The sequence below is a fragment of the Nilaparvata lugens genome, chromosome 6 (genome assembly GCF_014356525.2).
Source record: "Nilaparvata lugens isolate BPH chromosome 6, ASM1435652v1, whole genome shotgun sequence".
In the NCBI taxonomy this organism is placed as follows: domain Eukaryota; kingdom Metazoa; phylum Arthropoda; class Insecta; order Hemiptera; family Delphacidae; genus Nilaparvata; species Nilaparvata lugens.
The window spans coordinates 63,464,360-63,490,877 of NC_052509.1; the positions used below are offsets into that span (position 1 = coordinate 63,464,360).

Here is a 26,518-nt window from a genome sequence, read left to right on the forward strand (position 1 = left end):
AGACTTCAAACAGCTGGAGTCAGAAAATTGTTTTTCCAAAACGGGGCGTAGTCGCAGTCATTGTCATAGTCACGTTTGAATTAAAATTCAAGAAACTAGATAATTGAACACAAAATAAAATAAAGAGAAAATAGTGTGAAGCTGGATATTTTGAATTATTTATGAATGTCTAATTTCGTCAAGGAAAAACGTATCTAATAATAGAAATGAGAAAATAAAAACTACGACTACTGTTATAAAAGCTGCGACTACGCCCCGTTTTGGAAAGCCAATTTTCTGACTCCAGCTGTTTAAAGTCGAGGACTTAGCTAAATCCCGAGCTTGAAAACCGGCCTATAGTATATTTTTGGACGAAGATTGAACTTGATCTTTTTACACTGGAAACATAACCTATTTTTTGGACATGTAACATTATCAAAATTTGGGAATGGAATAGTTCTGGGCCAAGCCTGTTGTTTCTACCCGGATATATATTTATATGATTTGTGATTGTATCCACGAATAAATAAATAGATAAATCCCTAGATGGAGGAAGCTTTCTACACAAAGAGATGCTTCATGAATGAGAGAGTTGCAACGTATCACCAACAATGGATACAGCATGTTGAACGAATGTCAGCTGATGGGTGTGTTGTGCTAGAAAGAAATAACTCCAGAAAGCTCCTTGTGTATATTTTCGGATGCAACAAGTTGCTTTCTAGAAGATACAAAAGAGCATCTGTTACTTATGGAAAGATACATTAAAACTCCTTGTGTATCTTTAAATAACTCCAGAAAGCTCCTTGTGTATATTTTCGGATGCAACAAGTTGCTTTCTAGAAGATACAAAAGAGCATCTGCTGCTTATGGAAAGATACATTTTCAAAAATGTTCTATGTTTTTGAACGGGTAGCATTGTAGCTTAGTGGTCCTCAGCCGATAGGCAAAGCCGGACTGTAGCACATGGTATTCTATACTCCTTACAAAATTACTTCAGACTAGAAGAAATTTGCGGTGCAGAGAAATGGAGGGAGATCAGCCAGTAGTAGAGATGGATAATCATAGGTGGAAACGCAGTTGTCGATTAGAGTCAGTCAAGTCTGTGATTGTAGAGAGGAAACTTCCTAAGTTTAACATGAGCGCTTGAATAGTCACTGGAAATTAGAGACCGCTGCTCGTTTCACAACGGCAACATAGCTGCCGTTGTATCCCTGCCGCTGTTTGCCTTCTCTGCTGCGCATGTCCATCCCAAGTAAGGAGTAATTTTGTACAGAGTATAGCAACACATGAATGACACCAATGAATGAATGAATGGATGAATGAATGAATGAATTTTATTCGCCAAAAACAAAATACAAAAAATAAATATAAGTATATGCTACTGCACTTAAACCAAGATACATACATTTATTTAATTAGATAATCGTGCATGATTTACGTTATCACATCCTACAGCTTCGAACAATATCATGCAAGTTCACTCGAATATATTGATGAATCGTACATTATTTTTTCATCGACAGTACATTATTTTTCCATCAATAACACATACATCAACAAAACCTCCTAGGACAATAATAGAATCAAAGGTTGTCATGTTAACATTTGGTTGTAATGTAGACTATATAACTTCTCTGTCGGTAATATATTCATATTATTCCCCTCTAAATATTGATAATATTGGATGAAATACAGGGAAGACACAATTTTTATGATGATGTAAAATTTGCCACAGTGAGATTTATTTGAACTGTCAGCAACAGATGGATTGAGAGCATTGATGCTATACATAAGGAACGTTGCCAGTATAGAGTGAATCTCGATTGGATTCAGTATGAAAATCAATGCGCCAACAAATCAGAGCAAAGTGATGGATAGCGGTTCAAATGTATCGTATTAGTGAGATGAATGATGTGGAAAGCAATTACTTGTCATATCGACATTATTCGACCTATCGATAATCTGTATTGATATAATGTGTGTACAGTTACAGTCCAATGATTCAAGCTTCTGAATTCAACTGCCCGTATTCGCTTTACCAAAACATTATTATACTCTGTACAAATTAACTTCAGACTTGGAGGAATTTGCGGCGCAGAAAAATGGAGGGAGATCAGCCAATTATAGTGATGAATGGAGTGAGGTAGAAGCGCAGTTGCCAATTTGTCGATCAGAGTCAGTCGACTGTAGGATTCCTGATAGGAAACTCCGTAAGTTTAACATGAGCACTTGAATACTCACGAGAGATTTAAGGATTGCTGGCCGGTTAGAACGGTAACTTCGCAGCTGTTGTATCCCTACCTCTGTAGGGCCTTCTCTGCTGCGCATGTCCCTCCCAAGTCAGAAGTTGATTTGTACAGAGTATACATTTAAGAGTATTTGTACAGAGTAATAATTTATTACTTCCGGTTGATCAAGATTGAATTTTATTCTCAGTTATCATTTGTTCTTTTTTGTTCAGTTTTTTATTGTTTTCTCATTCTTTTTTTTCAGTTAGAGATGACCAAACCCCGCCCCCCTTCAACAGCCCATGGGCGTCCCTTATCGAAAATTTTACAAGAAATCAGCTCCTAAGTCCCACCTCAAGAAAACTAGTCAAAAAGTCGTCAGTAGTCACTGAACAAGTGAATAAGAACCTAGGCCTATATGACTGGGATTTGTTAACAATGGGCTCGTTCTGTGTACATGGAATGTGGTAAATTGTCCGATTCACAATTTACCAAGTAAAAAGTTTCACGTTCCATGGGAGGAATTTTGACAGATTCTGTTCCAGAATCCTGTTCCAGCTCCAACTTTCTGCCCCACAGTCGAAGTGTGGTAAATTGTCCGACCTGGTACAGTTCCAACAGGTTCCAACTATCTGAGTTCTCATTGGTCGATCATTGTAGTCTGCTTGCTTCTCTGCGCATGCGCTGATAGTTTGTTTACCATAGCATAGAATACATAACAAACAATATGATGTTTGATAACCATTCATTAAATGAATTTTTCTCGATAGAAAATTTGAGAGTAATGGAATAAGAGAAATTTACACTTTTCTAGACGGTAGGTTTGTAAAACAGCCTTTCTTCATTAACGCAGCTAGTAAACGACACATTTTAGTGTAAATCAACTTTATATGTGCGCACCAAAAGCTTGAACCAACGATTTTGAAATGGCGTTCCATGGGAACATTTTGCACTAGTCACGTGATGGAACAATTCACGATTGGAACTGGAACAATTTACTGTACACAGAACGTACACAATGTTTCCCAGCATCTATATTTTTCTTTTGGTGCGTACGAACATGCGAATTTCGCACCTCATCAGCTGATTTCTACTGTTTCTGTACAAATCAACGATCTATTATACTAACTAGATCGTATATTTAGTATATTTAACTAGTTTGTATATATAGATCGTTGGTACAAAATTTGGTAAAAGCATAGCATCAGCTGATGGTGAGTGGAATACGCGTGTTCGTGGCGCATATGTTTGTACGCACCTTATCATTGCATTTTTATCTACAAACAACTGGACATGTTTCATGTAATTTTTATATTTATTTCATTGAAGGTCAACTTATTAAAATCATCATCATTATTCTCATTTACTATAATCATACTCCTGTTGAACAAGAAATACTCATCGAAATATAATTTGTTGAGGAAGAAGTAGACTGGAATTTCGATGTTATTTGGTTATATTGTAATTGATAAAGGAAATATATTTTTCAATTTTTCTTAAATAATCATTTTTGATGTTAATATTTTTATTGAAGTATGCAAATGCCCACTAATAAGTTTTGAAATTCTAGGGCTACCTTGAATATTGAAAGTATCTTGCTTATATTATATGATTAACTATATAACATTAATTATATGACTGTTTATTTTATTCATTTATTTGTATTGTACTGGTCTTGATCATATTATAAAGATCTGTATTAATTATGTAAAATCATGTTAAATATATTGAGGAATGTTTTAACTCGTGGCTGGAGCACAAGATTTATTTTTCTAGTCACGCCAATAATTTAACAAGGAATGATTTATTTATTTTCTTGTAACACTGTTGTTAATTGGTGAATAAATTAGATTTGATTTGATTTCTTTGATGGAATAACACGTTATCAACCGTAATGTTTTGAAAAAGCTTGATAATGTTATACGTGATCATATATACAAATTGGGTCGTGTATTTCGTTGCCTATAACACATCTTTGATACTGTAGTGCAAAGCAAAAGGTCACGTTCTATTCAAATTCAAGCCAAACTCTCCACTGCTTTTCATCTCGAGGTTCGGGGGTCATGAAAATTCATACGTTCATGACTTCAACTACGAGTATTTCCATTTTGCTACCCTGCTCTGAAAGTCAAAATAAAAGTAGTCTGGTTGGAATATTTTTTTATGTTTCAGATCTATAATTTTATAATTTTCATGTATAATTTCGTGTTTCTATATTGTTTAGAATTTCGAGACTTTCGCATAGGAAGAACTACAGATGGAATAGTATTTTAGTGCTATATATAGAAATGAAGCTCTGAATCGTTGGGGAGAATTGTAGGTAGGCCTGAATCCATCCATGAGGTGACCTGAATTTACAGAGGTGACAGAATCTCCGAAAAGTAGGCCTACAGCAGTTATGCAGTCGGATGAAGTTTAGTAAGGTCCACGTTATGTCAGTGAGAAAGATAGGACAAAAGCGTTCTGATTCTCTGCCTTGCCACTGCCTTCTTCTATAGAGGATAGTGTTGATTCCAGTATATCTTTTGTAATTGTCAAATCTTAATTGTTAAATAATCTATATAATAAGAGAGAGTAGGGTTGTGTTTGTTCGTGTGTTCGTTTGTTCGCATCAAAACATGTCAAATTGTGGATTGCATACCGGAAAAACGGGAATGATTTGGATCTCCAAATTTTACACATGGATTCTTAAAATATTAATCTCGTGCACCTGGAAGCCCTAATTTTAATTTTCCTTATACATTTTTCATAATTAATGTTCAAATTTCATTTATGGGAAATACGATTTCATACGGCGAACATTTGAAACAGAGGCGAGCGGCTCGGCGAACGGTTCGGAGTACGGTACGGCGAATGTTTAACAGCTGATTTTTAAATTAATGATACATAATATGCTCATGTTCGCTGAAAGGGGCGAAGTTCGGCGGAATGAAAATTTTGCTGCGCGGTTCGCGGTTCGGTTCAGCATGTGTGGTCGCACCTTTAGATGTTACAGGACATTTATACAGATCACAGGTCAAAGCAACATAAAAATCTATACTATAATAAAGGAAAGAACTGGGTCATACACGTACGGAATAAGAAAATTATGTTTGACACATAATAACGTCTTAACTACTGGACTAATTAACTTTAAATTTTGCATATAGATTCTTAATTAACCAAGGATGGTTATAGGCCTATTTTCGATTCTTCAAGATTTGATTACATCAAGTTTTCAGTTTGTCAAGTTTTTAATTTGTCATGCTTCCAGTTGTTGTATGGAAGCAGATGAACATTTCTTTTTAAATGGAAATTAGAAGATAGGTATGATTGGGAATTCTATTCAAATAATAAAAACAGGCTTTCCGTCGCACCCAAATTTCGTCCACCATTTTTGAACCGTCATTTTGAATCCAAGTTCATTTATTCAAATTGGAAGGTGTACATATGATTCATGATTTCCATACAGGATTTCAAAAGAAAGTATGGTGAAAACCGCACATCGATATCTCAAACCTTTCAATATTCATTCCAATTCAAAGATACTGATCCATCTATCATCTTCTATACTATAATGAAGGAAAGAACTGGCTTATACACTTATACACGTGTAAAGGAAAGGAAAATTATGTTTGATGCATCATCACGTCTGAACTACTGGACTGATTAACTTGAAATTCTTCATATAGATTCTCAATTCACCGAGGATGATTATAGGCCTATTGTCAATTTTTCTAGATTTCATTATGTCAAGTTTTCAATATATTAAGTTTTCAAATTGACCCTTGCGAAGCACGGGTTACCTGCTAGTCAATCATATTAGAAATAATCATGAAATCAATCGTATATAAATAATGTTTCAATCTATTCCTCAATGATGTAAGCATGGGTTTTTATGACTGAGATACAATATTTTGTATAGCTAATGCTATGAGTGTATCACTACTCCTATCGAGTATCGACAGATAGGTTATTCTGGTATTGTAGCGATGTCCACGTTCTAATGACAGTAATTTGATCAACATTGGTTTAGCTATCCTTGCCCATCATTCGACAAATCAGCCATCACTGTCATTTCCTGGTTCCATAAAGTTTTTCAACAATGTGGAAAAATAATCGATTAAGAAAAAATCCAAACTCGATCATGAAAATATCAATCATTGAAATAGTTATTTGTGCAACTAGTGCGCAAAGTGACAGTTTGCTGCACCGAAAGAAACGTTTACGGCTCGGGCGGAATGGCTTCTTGAGTGCAGCAGAGGAACTTTGCGCACGTATTTCACATTTAATTTTTCCCACAGTTACCATTGAATATGAAAAGTCGGTAATTATTGGTAAAATGATGGCTGAAGTCCATCAAATGTTTGTGTGTGTGTGTGATGCTGTTATCAATAACAACCTTAATTCATTTAAAAATTAATAATCCAATTGAAGTTAAAAATTCTCAGCCAAAGTTCTCATTTTTATTTATTCAAGAATCAGAAAAAATACAGATGGAACAAGAAATTCACATTGAAAATACACGTCAACAGCTTGTTGGCTGAACCGAGCTGCAAGATGGCTGAACACAACAAGATGGCTGAACCGACAAGTGCGCGACCTAGCGGGAAGAATAGTACCTAAGTTTGTTTCATCCAGCTAAAAATTACTGAAACACGATTCAGAAATTTAGACTTTTACTCAAATTACCGAGAGAAATGCTCAAAGTAAACTGAAAAATATTTATAAAAATAACATAGACAACAGAGAATATTTATTGTAGTATTGTTATGTTTTTTACTATTTTTATTTATATGAATATCGAACGGTAATCATTTAACCTCAAAATTAGAATCTTATAATGTATATTTGCTACTTCTCTCATTTCTTGCAGTTGAAATAATAATAATTATCAATAGAAAAGAACTACTATTTATTATAAAATGATGAGAATTCATAAATGATGACTATTCAATTAAGATTTAGATGAACATTATTCTTGTTTTGGATTTCTAGATTGGGATTTTATCATAAATGTAGGGTAGCCATTGAAATGTTTCTTATCTAAATCTAACCACAGTCATTATAACCAATTTAATGTTTGTTTTCGTGCACTAATCCTCCATATAACCCACCAACTATTTTGTGTTGCCATATGTTGCAATTCTGGAGTGCAGAAAAACTCTTTCCCGCACTGGAGCGGAAAAGTGAATCTTTGCGTTCTGTAATCAGTGCAGGAATCGACACTTTTCAAGGTAACTGTAGGAAAAATATTTTTTCTTGATGAATAACATATATTTTGTTTATTTTGAACAAGAATGAATAGTTGATATTATTATACATCAGATATACTGGTTTCAGTTGTCCTCCCTGGAAGGCAGTGGCAAGACATAGAATCGGCAACACTGGTCTAAATCTTTCTCCATTGCCATAACAACCTCACTATAGATTCCTGGAATCCTGGTCTATTATGTTTCCAATAATCTAGTAGATAAGCGAGTGTTGTAGTAGTGACAAACGAATTTCGTTGCCAATGATAACGAGACGAAATGGAGCGTCCCAACCTGACCTGACCCAACCTAACCTAACCGATCAATATGATGACAGTTCAGTCGGCCATTAATGACACACAAACACACACACCAAAACGCACCAACATTCGCACGAACAAACACACATTCACTCGTATTTCAGTGAGTGTGTGAAATCTCGTTAAAAATTCGAATTGGTCATTAATTGGTGGTATGGCGGACTTGTTGCAGTGAGATTCACTTTATACTGTCACTGTTGGTTGAATGGAAAACATTTGTTTCATCTATGAAGGAATACTGAAAATTTGAAGTGCTGAATCTCAAAAATTAACAAAGACTGTCAGCATTGGATGAATGGGAAAGCATTGGAGTTTTCCATAAGGAATGCTGACAAATTGAAGTGGATCTCACAATAGAACCCAAACAACATAGAATAGTCAGTATTAGTGTGGTATGGGGAGTATTAGTATTGTTTATGAGGAGTCCTGACAAAATGTAGTGAAACCGAAATTCATTTTTCCTACAGTTACGTTGAAAAGTGGTCATTGCTGCACTGATTACAGAACGCAAAGAATCACTTTTCCGCTCTAGTGCGGGAAAAATGTTTCTGCACTCCAGATTTGCAACATGGCAACGCAAAATACTTAGTAGGTTATATGGAGCAACAGTGCAGCAAAATCAAAATGAAGTTGGTAACAGTGACTGCTGTGGCTGCTATAGTGAGCAGAGGTGCAACCAAGCACAACGCGCTAATTATTATTCATTATATATTATAACCAAGGACAACGAGGACTTTAGGATTTTAGGATTAAGGTTTTTATCAATAATAAAATTACACAGAAAAACATTTGATGGATTTCAGGCAATTTTACCCATAATTACCCACTTTTCATATTCAATGGTAACTGTAGGAAAAACTTAATGTGAAATACGTGCGCAAAGTTCCTCTGCTGCACTCAAGAAACCATTCCGCCCTCGCCTACGGCTCGGGTGTAAACGTTTCTTTCGGTGCAGCAAACTGTCACTTTGCGCACTAGTTGCACAAATAACTATTGCAACCCGAACTGTCAGAATTGATTAAATAGGGACCAATGGAGTTCCCTATGAGGAATTCTGACTGTTTGAAGTGAACACAGTACTTATGAGGAATTATTCTGATAGTCTGAAGTAAATCTCACTCTGAAACCCAAACTATCAGTATTGGTGAAATGGGAAGCATTAATGCTGTTAATGACGATTTCTGACAGATTTAAATGAATCTCTCTACAGAACTCGAACCTCCCAACAACTCCTAATGATAATGGGGGCGCACCGATTCACAAAATTGATGCTGATTGAGTGGCTGACCGGCAGCATAATTGATTCGATGTGTCCCTGATTATAAAGTGGAGACCGCATTTGATACGAAAATTGCCAAATTTGAGCAATAAACTCGGCTGAAATTGGTTTATTGTTGTGTCCTGGCTATGGTCGATGAGAGAGAAAATGGTGAAATGCGAATGCGAGTGAGAGAGTGTGAGAGAAATCAGAAAGGATCATGCAAATGGTAGGGAGAGGAGTGGAACAGAGAGAGATTGATTGATTGATTGATTGAGTACTTTATTTATGTAGATAACAATATATACTGGCTTAAACACTTATATAGAATAGCTTACAATACAGCAAAATTATAGATGAATTTACTTAATATAGACTAAGAAAATAATTTTTGAACTGTATATGATATGAAAAAGCAATTTGTAATATAATAACTATATAATAACTACATAATTGGCGGAGCTTTGGACATATCAATGTCCATTCTTCGGAAAGAATATTAAAAATAAAGATGGTAGGGAGAGGAGTGGAACAGAGAGAGATTGATTGATTGATTGATTGTGTACTTTATTTATGTAGATTACAATATATATACTGGCTTATACACTCATATACTATAGCTTACAATACAGCAAAATTATAGATGAATTTACATAATGTAGACTAAGAAAATAATTATTGAACTGTATATGATACGAAAAAAGCAATTTTTAATAAATAAAGATAATATTGTTATGCGTCTACATAAATTGGCGGAGCTTTGGACATATCAATGTTCATTCTTCGGAAAGAAAGTCAAAATATCCTTCCCACTAACTCTCTACCAAAAAGAGAGAGGGAGAGGAGAATGAGGGTGAGTGAGGGGAGGAGAGAGAGTAGATTAGATTTCCGTATTACAATATATCTTTATGCTGTCTCTATAATTATAGGGTATGACCCTTGTGAGGAATAACGATTTCAAAACATTATATATTTTTGATGGCTTTGTGACTTGTACACTAATATAAAGAATTGAAACATTCAACATTTATGCTAGTTCACTAATTTTTGACAATAATGAGAAAAAATAGAGAATGATAGCGGGGGAGAGAGGAAAACAGAGAGATATATTGGATATTCATATTTGATACATTTTAATGAAGAAAGAGAGAGAAAAAGGAAGAGTTCTTTGAGGGTGAAAGAGTGTGTACGAGATAAGTTGAGAATCTTTATTCAAGGAGACCTTGGGAGCAACAATATCCTGACACAAAGAGAGAAAAATTGAAACAGAGAAGGGTAGGATGTAAACAGAGTAAATAAGAAAAAGAGAGGAAACTGTATTCTGGCTACTTTAATGTTACAATCTAAATGCTGGCTCATCGAACATAATAGCTAACTATGATATTATGTAACTACTCAATGCGTTTTAGAAATAAAGGAGATGACAGAAGAATCGGTGAAATGAATATGAAATGCAATTTGTATAAAAATAACTAGCTGACCCGGCGAACTTCGTACCACCAAATGGTTCAATGCATCTCATGACAAACTTTAGCTGGATGCACACCTGAGGAGGCGCAATGTGGCATTATATTTATATAGATAATTTTCCAACTGCAAAATGAATAATTTACAAAGAATCATTTAATTCTAAACACCGAAGACAGCACAATTATTCGAAACAGAGCAATTCCTTTAGAGCGTGAAAAAGAAAAACGAGTGTGAGAAGAGAAATTCCTTTAGAGCAATTCCTAGTCTTCAACCTGAGGCCAATTCCTTCAGAGCGATTCCTTCAGGCCAATTCCTGAGAGCAATTTCTTTAGAGCGTGCAATTCCCAGTCTTCAACCTGAGGCCAATTCCTTTAGAGCGATTCCTTCAGACCAATTCCTGAGAGACATACCTTTAGAGCGTGCAATTCCCAGTCTTCAACCTGAGGCCAATTCCTTTAGAGCGATTCCTTTAGGCCAATTCCTGGGAGCAATTCCTTTAGAGCGTCCAATTCCTAGTCTTCAACCTGAGGCCAATTCCTTTAGAGCGATTCCTTTAGGCCAATTCCTGAGAGCAATTTCTTTAGAGCGTGCAATTCCTATTCTTCAACCTGAGGCCGCACTGCTGGATGGTTACACACAGAAAAGTCATTTTTTTTTAGTCCGGGTGTTTAGAATAAAATACATGGGCGGTTATGGAGCAGCACACACTCTTGTCTACTATCTACCGATGGCTGTTGGATGACGCAATAATTATAACAGCTGATTTTTATTTCTGTGCGTGGCCAGCTCACAAATCTTCTCCCTCAAGGATTACATGTAAACTTTCAAGAACCATAAGAAAGAGTCCTGAAGTCGGATAATGAATTTGAAAGGCCATAAACCTGGTCCTGAACATAACGAACACAACTAAAAAAATCATCAAATTTGGTGCACACATGAAAAATTTATTTAATGTCAAAATTTGAGGCTCAAATTTTATTTATATAGATAATAATTATGATAATGTTCATATTGTGCTGTATCCACTAGAATAGATGAAGTCTGGAGAGATAACAGTATATCCTTGGGAGAGGAGACCTTGGGGGGAAAAATATCCTCACACCAAGAGAGGAAAATTTAAACAGAGGAGGGTAGGATGTAAACAGAGTATATAAGAAAAAGAGAGGAAATTGACTGAAGAGAGAGAGTGAGTGTGAATGATTGAGAGAGAAATAGGAAAAGAGATTTCCAGATTATCAGCGAGTTATTCACCCTATTATTACGGTAGACTAATTACATGTTGTTTATCTTGTTCGTTGCAATAAACCGTTGATTATTCTGACCGATTGTTTTATGAGCAGATTTCCATTGGAGCATAATGTTATTTTAAGCCTAAAAGCTTTCGAAATTCGCCAACGTTGCTTGTTACAATTTCGAGTTAAGTTGATTGTTCTGATTTTATGTTCACCAATTCCGAGTGCCCAGTAATCATGGAGTTCCCTGATTGAACGTTCCATCGGTATTTCAGTTCCTATAATAATCTCGGTGATGATCAATATACTAGTTTCAATGGTGAATAATTAATTATGGGCTCAATGGATTATTGCTTATTTGATTTTTTTGTATGCAATACATTGCTGTAATCGATGCAATGTTTCCATGATGTATAGAATGTAACATGATGATTAAATTCAATACTCTCTAAATGTTTCTCGAGAAACACGCCTCGAATATTTGTAACTGTAATGTAACTGTAATGTAATTATTGTAACTGTTACAATATTACAGTTACTTGTATGTAATAATTGTAACTGTAATGTAATTCTAAGGTTCAATAAAACAGTATCTCAATTACTGTTATTTGTATTTTTTGTGCTGAGTTCTTTTTTAAACTCATGTAAAATACGATTTTTCTCATTTTTAAGTTAATTAGGAATGTTATATATATAATAAGCATCATATTATTATCAAAGATGATGGTTTCCTCGGGAAAAAATGACAATTTTAATGGTTCTGTCATTACTTGTTGAACAAGCGTTAGCGAGTTCTCACTTTTGATTTACTGAAGGCCAAAGTTGTTTGTATGTTCTACAATAACTTTAGAAAGAATTGTTCAGTCAGCTTCAAATTTTAAACAAATATTCTTCGATCCTTTTTTCGTGGTTGAGTGGTAGAGTGGACATTACTGCCTTAACTTCGCCACGTCAGCAAAAAATAAAAAGGGCATTCTTTTCTAGCCTTTTTACAGGTCAAGTTCGTTGGTCAACAAAATTGACTAAACCTTCATTTTTTTTCAGGATATAACAAATAACATTGAAAGTGTGTAAGGAAAAAATGTTGTGTTTTATCATTTACGCCACACTGCACAGAAAGCAGCTGTTTTCCAGTCCCTACGTAGATCTGGAATACCTTGTTTGCAGATGACTCTCATCTGATGTAAGAAACCGGTTTCTTTTCCGGTCCAGGCCAGAAAGTGTACTCTTTCCAGCCGTTCATGGAAGTCCGTAGTTAAAAAGTCATCCGCTAGATCGGGCGAGTGTTCACTTCATCTGAAGTCGCCATGATTTCAGTTCGAATTTCGAATCAAACTAATTCAGCATTCGCTTTGCAACCATTTTTATTCAATTATTTATTGTTGATTAGCGCATTCCAAATTTTCAAAAATGCTTGAAGATGACGACGCCCGTGATATTCCAAGTGAAATTTTAAGAGAATCTGAAATTCTGACTGCAAATCTTCTACCACTAAAATCAAGAGATAGGTACGATAACAAGTATTCTTTATTTTGTCAGCAATACCTGTAGTGTGGCGGAAAATATCGTTCGCACCATGTTTTTCCAGCCCTCAATCTTTTCTAATCTCGAAAACCGATTTCGAGCCGGAAAAATCTCATTTTCTGCTCTAGGTGCGAAATATACTATTAAGTCAGTTCAAGAATTCATTGCATGCAGTTACAACAGTTTTCCCATTCATTCATCCATAATATCAGCTGAGGACTTTTTAGAACTATTGTGTTTGGAAGCTATCACTCGTACAACTTTTACATCAACAAACTGATACGGGTTGAGTTATCAGTGTGTGGTTTTAGCCATTCATTTTCTCTTTGAACTCTGTATCGGAATCATGCATTACCTGACCACTCTCTCATTCAACAAAAGATAATTTGGATTCATTTGAGGGACGAAGATGTTGAATGCAACAGAGTAATTTTTCCTTCTGTCATAGGTCTACATGACATCAAAACCCATGCAATTTTTGAAATATTATTTTGTGAATTGGAAATCTGGTCGCGGATTCGATTATTAAATGTAATTGATAAAGCGAGAAGATCTCCAATTTACAAAGATGAAACGTGTATTTTATCACGTTTCGTAAAGGCAATATTATGGTTTTTAGCTCCATGCTATACAAACAAGAGTGAGTTGACTTTTGGTCTGTGAATCAAGGCTGCATGTGTTTTTCACATAAATAGATTTGGATTTTTTCTTTCGAGGCCCCGTATTCTTTGAACCGTTTGTGAAGTTAGTTGTTGAGTTAAGTTACATGAAGGATTCTGTCTTGAGAATTGAATTATAGGCTGTCGCAGTCCGGGCAGTTTGAACCTACATAATTGTTTTTTCAGGATTTGAATCTTGTAAGGAAAGCTGGTGTTTTTGATTCAATCAACTAGCAGAGTTTCTTTTACTTTCCTTGCCCTATTACCATAGGTAAGGAAAGTATTGCTTTCCGAAAAAAATTAAGGTACCTCAATTTCTAAATTTCTATACGTTTCAAGGTCCCCTGAGTCCAAAAAATAGTTTTTGGGTATTGGTCTGTATGTGTGTGTGTGTGTGTGTGTATGAGTGTATGTGCGTCTGTGTACACGATATCTCATCTCCCAATTAACGGAATGACTTGAAATTTGAAACTTAAGGTCCTTACACTATAAGGATCCGACACGAACAATATCGATCGAATGCGGTTCAAGATGGCGGCTAAAATGGCGAAAATGTTGTCAAAAACAGGGTTTTTCGCGATTTTCTCGAAAACGGCTCCAACGATTTTGATCAAATTTATACCTAGAATAGTCATTAATAAGCTCTATCAACTGTCACAAGTCCCATATCTGTAAAAACTTCAGGAGCACTGCACCATCTATGCAAAGTTTGGTTTTAGATTCCCAATTATCAGGCTTCAGATACTATTTAAACAAAAACAATCGAGTGGAAAAAAAGATTGAGCATGGAAATCTCTTCAATTAATGTCCAGTAACATTTTCACCTAGAATTGAAAATAAACTCAAAATTTGAGAAAATGTAATTATTCAATTGAAAACTTTTGGCAACTGTTGATTCTATTAGATCATTCACTATGAAGAGATAGTAGATCTCGTGTGTATCCAGCGTTATTGAACTGTCACCAGCTGGCTCAGATCTTTGACTTGAGATGCGCGTTTACACTAGCGTCAGGTGATCAATTTTCATAACGGCAAGGAAAGTTGTGTGAGTGCGCCACACCAGATTTTGTAACTTGCGATCTCTGTATCTTGATGTATGTATTCTGTGGGATGTGTGATTCATCTTGTTTGGAGATTATCCTTGCTTGATTATAGCAAATATGTCAGGATTAGATTCAAGTCATATCCAAAACTAGTGATATTCATGTGTTTTATGATATCAAGGTGCGTATAGATTCATTATTTCTATTTAAAATCGGGAGTGCTTGCACCGGGAGTAACTGTGCCTTGAGGAGTAGGCCAAGGGACTCTTTTTAAGGTAAAGTAAGATAATAGTTAATTGTCCTTTTTTCAATTTCTAGGATCTGACAATTCCAATAGGACCCCCAATGAAACCTACTATCAAATTATTCTTGTAAAAGAAAATATCTAGCTGTTCCATAATTTTTCACCAACTCTGTATAAATATTATAGGTTGACGGTTTCGAAGATTACAATACAACAGTTCTTGAGCGAGTTCTTCAACCCAGGGGGTCACTAGTAATATTGGCTGTCATTGCTTTGTAATGATATTTTCCGAATTATTAAGCTCATATATAAGTTGACCGATAAGAAAGCAGAAAAAGCATGATGAACTTTTCTTGCAGCTTGTCTCGGAGCAGCATTTTCCTCTAAGAAAATACAATTATGATACTCCTTATTCACGCCTCTAAGATAGCTCTTTCTCTTCAACTTTCTCCTACTCTCTTTGTCTCTTCCTAATTACATTTCCCTGCTTATTAGTTTCCCGAACACTTTTCCAGCCTACTTTTCCTTGTTTCTTATTTTTCCTTCTCACTATGTGGGACGTTCTTTCCTCTCTCACCTACTCTATCACCTCCTTATAATTCTTCCAGACCAGCCTCCCCCCCCCTCGTGACACCCACTTACCTCAGAAATGCTTCGCCTACCCACCATCAATTAAGATCATTCTCCATTTCTCTCATTCACTCTTCTTCCTCCCTCTCTCTCACGCTCTCTCTCACTCTCTCTCTCTCACTCTCTCTCTCTCTCTCCATCTCTCTCTCTCCCTCTCTCCCTCTCTATCGCTCCCTCTCTCTCTCTCTCACTCACTCCCTCTCACACTCTCTCTCTTTCTCACTCTCTCTCACTCACTGACGCTCACCCACTCTCTACTTTTTTCCCTCGTTCAATAATTCCCTCTTTCTTTATCACGTTAACTCACAAGTCACAACAATCATATCCTTTCTTATTTTGAACTGGCGTTTCTTTTCTCACTTTTCTTACATCTACTTACTAACATCATCTTTATTTTTCATCTCTCTTCCAATTACCAAGTATCTCAATTCATATTCCAAATACTCTTTGTTCTCATTCTTCAAATTCATTCATTTTCCTTCATTATATAAAAATCGTTCTATTATTCTTCATACTGATTTCATTTATTTCATTCCTCCCTTTAACAACATTTTCCCCAGAAACCTCCTTTTCTTTATTGTTTACCCTCTTCTTCTTCTTCTCCTTCTCCTCCTTCTTCTTCCTCTCCTTCTTCTTCTTCTTTTTCTTCTTCTTCTTCTTCTTCTTCTTCTTTCTTCTTCTTCTTCCTTCTTCTTCTTCTTCTTCTCTTCTTCTTCTTCTTCTTCTTCTCTTCTTCTTCTTCCTCTCCTTCTTCTTCTTCTTTTTCTTCTTCTTCTTCTTCTTCTTCTTCTTCCTCTTCTTCTTCTTCTTCTTCTTCTTCTTCTTCTTCTTCTTCTTCTTCTTCTTCTTCTTCTTCTTCTTCTTCTTTCTTCTTCTTCTTCCTTCTTCTTCTTCTTCTCTTCTTCTTCTTCTTCTCTTCTCTTCTTCTTCTTCTCTTCTTCTTCTTCTTCTTCTTCTTCTCTTCTTCTTCTTCTTCTTTCTTCTTCTTCTTCTTCTTCTTCTTCTTCTTCTTCTCCTTCTTCTTCTCCTTCTTCTTCTTCTTCTTCTTCTTCTTCTTCTTCTTCTTAAAATATCTTCTTCGTGGAATATAAACACAATCATTTTAGAGAATAATTGTGTTCTGTTTATCAATAAATAAAAATAACGAGTTCAATTCTCTGACTTCTCCTCTCTTCTTCTTCTTCTTTTTTTCTTCTTCTTCTTCCCCTCACTTGTTTACGTTCTCAACCTTTCATCTGTCTCCCACCTTCACCCTCTCATCACTATATCGCCATTTCCTGACCATCTCCTATCCTCCCTCTACTTCTTCTAAAATTTTCTTTTCAATCACAACCCCCGATTCCTCTCCCTCTAACCTCTCTCTTTCCTTCTCCTCTCTATTCCCTTCTCCATTCACTACTTGCGTTCTTCCCTCTCAGATCTCCACTATTCGTTTTGCCATCAGAAAACCCTGCCTAAGATTTCTATAAAGCTATATAAGAGACAGCCAATTACGTCAGAGCTACACTGCTTCTAATATTCTTAATTGAAAAACGCAATTACACAAAGTAGATCTTCCAAAAATAACGTAAATTACAACTCAGCTGTGTGATGGAGAATGCGAGAGAGCGTTAGAGAGAGAGAGAGTGAATGAGAGAAAGCGACTGAGTGAGAGACAGGGAATTGGTCAGAGAGAGAGAGAGAGAGAGAGAAGCGAGAGAGAAAATGATAGTTAAATTCAGCGAATGAGATTTAGTAAAATTCATGAGTCATTGAGAAGGATAAAAGAGGAGAGATTCTTATCTTGACCACATATCTACTGTTGTCAGAGTGAAAGAGAGAAAAAATCTTTTAGAAAAAAGGAGAATGAAACAGTGGAAGAGAAACAGAGAGAGGAACTAAGAGGAAAGAGAGAAGGAGAAGATGGGAGGAATATTTTGACCAAATTTGTATAAAAGAGAGAGATGGAAGACTGTCCATTCACCTTGCATTAAGGTGACCACAGATCTACTGTTGTCAGAGTGGAAGAGAGAGAAAATCTTTTAGAAAAAAAAGAGAATGAAACAGTGGAAGAGAAACAGAGAAAGGAACCAAGAGGAAAGAGAAAAGGAGAAGATGAGAGGAATATATGGAGGTTTTTTTGACCAAATTTGTATAAAAGAGAGAGATGGAAGACTGTCCATTCACCTTGCATTAAGGTGACCACAGATCTACTGTTGTCAGAGTGAAAGAGAGAAGAAATCTTTTAGGAAAAAAAGAGAATGAAACAGTGGAAGAGAAACAGAGAGAGGAACTAAGAGGAAAGAGAGAAGGAGAAGATAGGAGGTTTTTATGACCAAATTTATATAAAAGAGAGAGATGGAAGACTGTCCATTCACCATGCATTAAGGTGACCACAGATCTACTGTTGTCAGAGTGAAAGAGAGAAAAAATCTTTTAGAAAAAAAAGAGAATGAAACAGTGGAAGAGAAACAGAGACAGGAACTAAGAGGAAAGAGAGAAGGAGAAGATGAGAGGAAGATATGGAGGATTTTTTTTACCAAATTTGTATAAAAGAGAGAGATGGAAGACTGTCCATTCACCTTGCATTAAGGCTACTCATAATCCTTTTTAATTCTCATCAGGGACATGCATAGCTTCCTTCAAATTAGTTGGACTCTACTGTCCTGCTCTAATGCTAGTTAAATTCAATTTCAACTGTCAGCATATCTTTCAAATTTCATCAACGCTTCCCATCCAGACCATACTGACACATTGAAGTCTATAATAAGTGGATCACAGCCCAACAGTAATAATTAACTTGAGACTCTAAAAAATAATCTCAACAATTGACCCAGAAAATCCATCATGCGTGGATGAGGGTGAAAAAAGTTGACTAAATCTCAAGTCAAAACATCATTATTGAATGAGCATTAGCGACCTCTTACTCTCGATGAAGGCTAAAATCGATATCCGAATTTATTTCTATGTTCCACAATAAATAATTGAGAACGTTCTGATTAATCAGCTTTAAATTTTTAACACATATTTTTCTCGAGCCTGTTCAGCATCCCAGGGACTCAACAGCTTATTCACGGTTAAATTAAGATATGATATGTGCAATCGGGAGTTAGACTCAGAAATGTTATGAAGTGTTCAGGTACAAGCCAGTTGCTGGAGCCACCTACCGGCAGAATTGAGAACTACACCAGTGGGCGTTCCAATCCACCAATCAGAAGAGAGTATGGAGAACTGTGAGGCGTGGCTTGCTGCCATTGGTCCGTTATTCTTCCGTCATGATTTTGGTATTCTTCATCATTCCCGCTCTCTTCTACACTCACTCTCTCTCTCTCTTTTGGTAGAGAGTTAGTGGAGAGGATATTTTTAATATTCTTTCCGATGAATGGACATTGATGTGTCCAAAGCTCCGCCAATTTATGTAGATGCATAACAATATAATTATCTATAGTTATTATATTACAAATTACTTTTTCATATCATATACAGTTCAATAATTATTTTCTTAGTCTATATTATGTAAATTCATCTATAATTTTGCTTTATTGTAAGCTATTGTATATAAGTGTATAAGCCAGTATATATTGTAATCTACATAAATAAAGTACTCAATCAATCAATCAATCTTGGTTTTGGTAGAGAGTTAGTGGAGAGGATATTTCTAATATTCTTTCCGAAGAATGGACATTGATATGTCCAAAGCTCCGCCAATTTATGTAGATGCATAACAATATAATTATCTATAGTTATTATATTACAAATTACTTTTTCATATCATATACAGTTCAATAATTCTTTTCTTAGTCTATATTATGTAAAAGCTATTGTATATAAGTGTATAAGCCAGTATATATTGTAATCTACATAAATAAAGTACTCAATCAATCAATCAATCTTCTTATTCAAGTAGAGTGTTCATGGATAGGATATGCTGTGAGATGGTGGTACGTGGGCGGTACGAGGGAGGAGCGTGCTCGGTGCGGGTTGGAAGCACAAGTATGTGTACGCAGCTTTAAGTATCATTTCACAAGAATTGACCCACTTCCCATAGAGAGTAACATAATTATATGGCCGGTTTCCGAGCTCGGGATTCAGCTAAATTCTAGACTTTAGAAAGCTGGAGTCAGAAAATTGACTTTCCAAAACGAGGCTTAGTCGTAGTCTAAGTTTAAATTGAATTCCGTAGAACTAGAAAATTGAGCACAAAATAGAATCAAGAGAAAATAGTGTAGAGATTCAGCCATTTTGAATTTTCCAGGAATGTTTCATTTTGTCAAGGAAAAACGTTTTCAGTTACAGAAATGAGAAAATGAAGATTATCATAAAAACTGAGGCTAAGCCCCGATTTGGAAAGCCAATTTTCTGACTCAAGCTGTTTAAAGTCTAGAACTTAGCTGAATTCCGAGCTCTGAAACCGGCCATATATGTTACTCTCTATGGAAAGTAGGTATTTAAATTATGTAGGCATTTGAGACTCATGAGCTTTATATGTCTTGTGTATCTGCCATACGCTGGATAAATTAAAAATAGAGTTCACTATTGAAACACATATATTCAAGGATTTGAAAATCAGTAAAATAAGCATGAGCGAGTTCTCAAGCTCTGGAGGTCACTATAAAAATAGGATTCTCATTTTATCAATCTGACAGTTCCAAGTGAATCCTACTTTAGTTCATTTCTACAAATGAGACGAATCTAGTTTTGAGTATTATACAAACATTCAAAATAAAAATTGCTAATCGAATGAATTTTGAAGCTTCAACCAGTCTATCAAATGAATCTAAATACAATCTTCAAAACTAGTTTTCCAAATGAATATTCAAGTTCAAACTAATTTGTCAAATGAAGTAAAGGTTGAACTTCTTGTACGACAAGTTACCTCAAACGAATAAACTTTCCAACTTTGATTATGATTTCAGATCACGGATTAAAATTTCAAATACTTTGACAAGTTGGAACGGATGAATGAAGTGGAAGTTGTCAACTTTTCATATCGAATGACTCTGGAAACTTTTGTAATGTTAGAACAACACAACTCGGCTTCCTCATTTGAATATCTGGAAGTTTTATTCCAGAGAGTTAGTGAGTTTCAAGTTTCCTCAACAATCTTTATAATATTGCAACAGTAACACAAAAATAACAGCTGTTCTATAGTACTACAGTTACTATATAGTTCCTCAATTGTTGTACACTATTGTTATAATGTATTACTACTTATCTAATTGCTCCCACAATTCAACTCGATTCCAAATATTCCTTATTCCTCCATAAAATGCTATAGAATTACAGTCGAAGCTCTCTATAACGAACCTCCACTTGACGAAATCCTCTACAGAACGAATTTTTACCTGGTCCCATGACATTTTGGAGTTTTGGCTGCTTATTTACCTCATTTAACGAATTTCGGACCTCTCAACAACAAAGTTTTCTCTTGACTTCAACATACAAAATGTATTGTGTTTAGGAAGCAGACGATCATTTTCGAGGAATTTTTTAGTTTCAGAAGAAAGGTCAATTAGACTAAATAACTGCAATTCAGGTAGGAAGGAGATGGGTGGTGGATAGTCATTAGAGGTTGAAAGACATGTCGGAAATTGAATGCAAGTTACTCCAAATTTGATTTGAACTTGAACTTGTTATCTGTAGACCAGGCAGGTGAACGACTGGACTTTCTAAATCTTGCTTTTGTCACACATTTCAATTCTTTGAACTGACTAATATGATGATGGTTGTGACGAACTTGAGGAGAAGAATTCGTCAGATCAAGAAGTTCTAGAAGCTTTCAAAATTATCAGGCAAGGATTAAATCTGAAAAATAGTTTATCAGCCTCTTTATGTTCGACTGTTTGAATAGATGAGAGTCGTTTATTGAACATGATGTTTTATTCAAATGCAAAATTCAACCGAAAATTACTCACTTTTTCAAATATAGCATTAAAAAAAGGGAAGTTGAGTTATTATAGTATTTATAGTGAAGTTATTGACAAAATTGCCGTATTTTGCGTTCAATCTAATACAGTAGTAGTGTAAAAAGTACTAAAAAATCTTTGGTGAAGGAAGTTGAAAAATATTGTTACTGAGTATTTACTTTGATTAAACTCTACTGATAGTACAAATCAAGCTTTCTAGAAATAAATTGGTGAGTTTACTCACCTTATCACATTCTATAAATATTTAAAAAACAAGTTTTTTTTATTTTAAACAGCATGAATTTCCAAATTTCCATATTAATATTGGCCTAATGGCACAGAGGAAAGAAACACTACTTTATGCTTATTCCGTGCTAATAGGTACCCTACCTACTTCGCGATGATATGTTTTATGTGCCATATTCATTTATTTATCGCCGTGATACCATATTACAAGATCCATAAGATCGTGGCAGTTTTCTTGACAGAACAACCTCTCAATAACGAATACCTTTCAGCAGCGAATTTTTTCTCGGGATAATCGCTTCGTTATACAGAGGTTCGACTGTATTTTACACATAGTAGGTATTCACCAGGTTGTAGGGCTTGAAATTCTGAAGAAAATTATACCAAAAACGCAAAATTGAAAATGTTGACACATAGGAGGTTTCCTAAGACCAGCGACGAAATATTAGTTTCCATACAATAGTTGTTCTTTGAACTTCTACGATTGTAATTACAATGTTGAATATCAGGACACCGAGCTTCGCTCGTTATTTATTTATTGATAAACAGAACTCAATTCTTCAAAATGATTGGGAAAGGACAAACAGTCACAGCCAAAAACTGTTTCTTCCCCGAATTTTGATTTATAAACTATTAATGGTCCAAAAAGTAGGTTATGTTTCATACATTTAAATTTAGGTCCAACTTCAGTCAAAATATTTAAAAACTTAAAAGTTCTAATTTAGATTGTTTACAAACCAAATTAAATAACAAAATAACACTCACTAATCACTTGAAACTGTATAATTTTTGTCTAATGATTAACTTTGAATATTATTATAAGTCCAATAATTTAGAGTGATAAACCATGTCATGTCAACAAATCAGATTATTTTGATAGAGTCTATTAAGATTTCCAGATAATATTTCTCGCGAGATAGGGTAAGCTGATTGAATGATTACACAGCTGATCTCCCACACAGGCACACGCATCTTCTGTTATCGACAGACAACGAAATTATCATCTGTTCTTCCAAGGATGAAATATCCTTTTAATGTCCTTCAGCGAGTTTTCCCAGGGATGAGACCTAGTGCGATCGGATTTTTATATCATAAACCTACTATGTTCCAAATTTCATGAAAATCGTTAGAGTCGTTTTCGAGATCCGTTGAACATGAATAACCAGATAACCAGATATAAAATTATAAACAGACATACAGAAATTGCTCGCATATTATAATAGGATGATAGTTCTTCTTAAGCTTATTCACGCAAAACTGTATGAAACTTCAGCGGCCTTCCATGAACTGAGCTTTTTCTCGTCTAACTCCGATAAAATACTGACAAATATCCAAGTTGTCCTCTCTGTCTTTTCAATGTATTTCGGAAATTACATGAAATGAATCAATTTATTTGAATTTTGTTAGAAAAAATGCACCAAACTACTGAACCCTCAATAATATAAATTGATTTTCCGTGATACCTTCAATTTTCATGTTTATTGGGCTGGAGCGGAAAGCTCCAGGGGGATGTCTTGAGACGTTTGAAAGAATGACACTCTGAGAGGGTTCTATTGATATTGAGAGATTCAGCTTCCATTTAATTTCGGACCGGATCTGTTTTTTTTGGATCTTCATTGACTGGGCTATCATTTCATCACTAGCAGGTAACCCGTGCTCCGCAAGGGTCTAATTAAAAACTTGACAAACTTAAAACTTCACCTACTGGAATCTTGAAGAACTCGAAATAGGCCTTCAATCATCCTCGGTAAATCATGAATCCTTTGCAGGATTTCAAGTTGATCAGTTGAGTAATTCAGACGTGATGATGCATCCTTTTTGTGTATTCCACATCTCGTACGTGTAGGCCTATATACTGATAATTATTTTTTTATTATATTATAAATTAGTAGAAGACACTTAGGAATAAATTGATTGTTACAAGATGATCGTATTTTCTTTTTATTATGTATTGCTGCACTTGGATATATTATGAATATTCCCTCTAAAACAGGATCCAAGGTTAAGAATCGTTAATAATGATTCAGCATCATATCAACAGAATGTGGGAGACCACTCTAGACCTGTGAAAATAAGGATGAAACTCTCAGACCGATTGAAGTAGCACCATCGCACAAAAAGTTCCTTTTATAACCCTACTTCGCACATTTTCCACTTTCCGTCGAATATTTTCACTTTTCCGTTCTCTGACAGCACCTGTCTACGACCGCAGACCCTGAAAACTCCTTTATGTGTAAAACCTTATCCTGCAAACGTACTCAACTACTATACTTGATGGATTATCTTGAAGCGGTTTTCGAGTTGTACGAAGAGTGTATGTCCACGAGAACGTAAATTCAATTGATGTGTTTATTCCCTAATTTGGAAGCCACTATGATGGCTTGGCTTGATTGCATTGTAACACTACCAATTTTCACTTCATTTCTGTTTTCGACCCATTCTACTATAGTTAACCGCACATGACCGTCCGGTGGAAATTGGAACAGTTGAAAGCAACGCTGTCAAATTTCTACAGTTTATCAATGTCAACAGGTTGATTACAAATGGGAATTGATTCATATTTTTTAATACACTGATGAATTGGCAACGTCTATGCGTTTGAGGTGTGTATGAGGATGTACTTAGCCGTTCCAATCTACATGGAAGATCGAACTATTTTCGTGCGGTTGACTAAAATAATGAATGACAGTTCAAACGAGTACCCGGGATCAGTCACCACCTCCTTAAACAAAGCTATAGTGAATTCTGGTAACGTCAGCACAGGTAGGGCTCTACCAATACCTACTATTACTATTACCATAGAGAAACAATAGTGTAAGTAGATATCCCATGGTATAGGGAATTTATGTCGCAACTTTTACTGTTATCTCAAGCCGATTACTGTCGATTATTGTAAATTTTTACTGTTTTGTTGGGGTGATAGTGTATGAACGGCTCAATTTGAGAGACTACCAGCGTCACACAGCTGCATAGCAGAGAACTACGTGAACTATCGGCTTGGGATAACAGTAAAAGTTGCGACATGAACGCCCTATACCATGGGATATCTACTTATGCTATCGTTTCTCTATGCTATTACTAAGTAATAGTAGGTATTGGCTCTACACCAATTTAAATTTGTTGATCTCAGCTGATCTATATAAGCTAGTGTTTTTATTGGTGTAGGACCCCCACCTGGGCTGACGTCACCAGAATGTACTATCATAGAGAAACAATAGCGTAAGTAGAAATTCCATGGTATAGGGCTTTTATGTCGCAACTTTTACTGTTATCTCAAGTCGATCACTATCGATTATTGTAGATTATTACTGTTGTTTTGTTGGGGTGAGAGTGTATGAACTGCATAATATGCGAGACTACCAGCGTCACACAGCTTTTTGGGAAAGAAATAATATAATGTGGACTATCGGCTTGAGATAACAGTCAAAGTTGCGACATAAAGGCCCTATACCATGGGATATCTACTTACGCTATTGTTTCTCGATGGTACTATGGCTTAGTTTACGGAGGTAGTCCATAGTCAATCGGACGGTAAAAGTCCGAAGTAAATTTTAACGGCTGAGTGCCTCTCAGCACCAATAGACGTAGCCAATTCGTCAAATGTAGCCTATTTTCAATATTTCTCAAATAATTCCCGTTCATGATCAGCTGTGGACAACAACGTTGATCAATTTATCAGTGTCACTCATTCGTTCCAATTTTCATTGGACTATTTTCGTGCGGTTGACCATACTAGCCTTCTATAGTGAGACTTAATAATTCCAAACTGTCATCATTCCTCATATATGAATAACACCAATGCTCCCTAAGTTCCCGACAGTTTGTGGTGAATCACAACCCCTCGATTATGCTGTCGAATTTCGCGAAATTGGTCGCCATTAATCATTGCACTAAACAACAACTCAGTCCTGCCAACTATCCTTAATTAGTAATATGAAGTTGGCAATCATGGCTGGCGGTCTCATCTATTTGCAGCAATCAAATCATCGTCGCACTGTTGTTCCAATTGGCGGCCACAAAATGGCATCTCCACTCCACCACCTAAATGTTGATCGAATTTCAAATTTCCCGCGTGTGTCGTGATGTGGTATAGTGAGGTGGGAGGGAGGGGGGAGGTTCTAGAAAGGTCATCACTGTTTGTGAGGATAATTATTATTGGCTGAGGGTTGAGCGATTTGCGGTTCTCGCGCGAGTGTTTGATGCAGTTGTCACTTATGCTGAGTGTGCATTATTGAACGCTCGTGTCACAGGTATACCGGATATCGGGATATTGGTAACGATATTAGGTATTCCGATACAGCGATATACTGATTCTCCAATATCCCGATATTCCGATATTCTAATTCTACGATATACTGATATTCGATATTCCTACGGTATTCAACACGAAGAATTCATGAAAAAATGTCTAGAGCTTCCTGTTTACTGTGACTTTTTGTGTAGTTGAGAAGTTGATGTTGTGGTAATTATTCATATTGAATGAAATGACTAAGAAATTGACAAAAACCACAGATTTATTGATACTTGGAGAGACCGGTTTCGGTTATTAAACCATTGTCAATCTCTTAT

General features: G+C 35.7%; 1 protein-coding gene across 19 annotated transcripts in view; it reads left to right on the forward strand.

Annotated features, from left to right (window-relative positions):
• Nucleotides 1-26,518, forward strand: part of LOC111057314 (potassium channel subfamily T member 2-like) — a 699,972-nt gene that overhangs the window by 455,005 nt on the left and 218,449 nt on the right. The gene's annotated exons all lie outside the window — the stretch shown is intronic.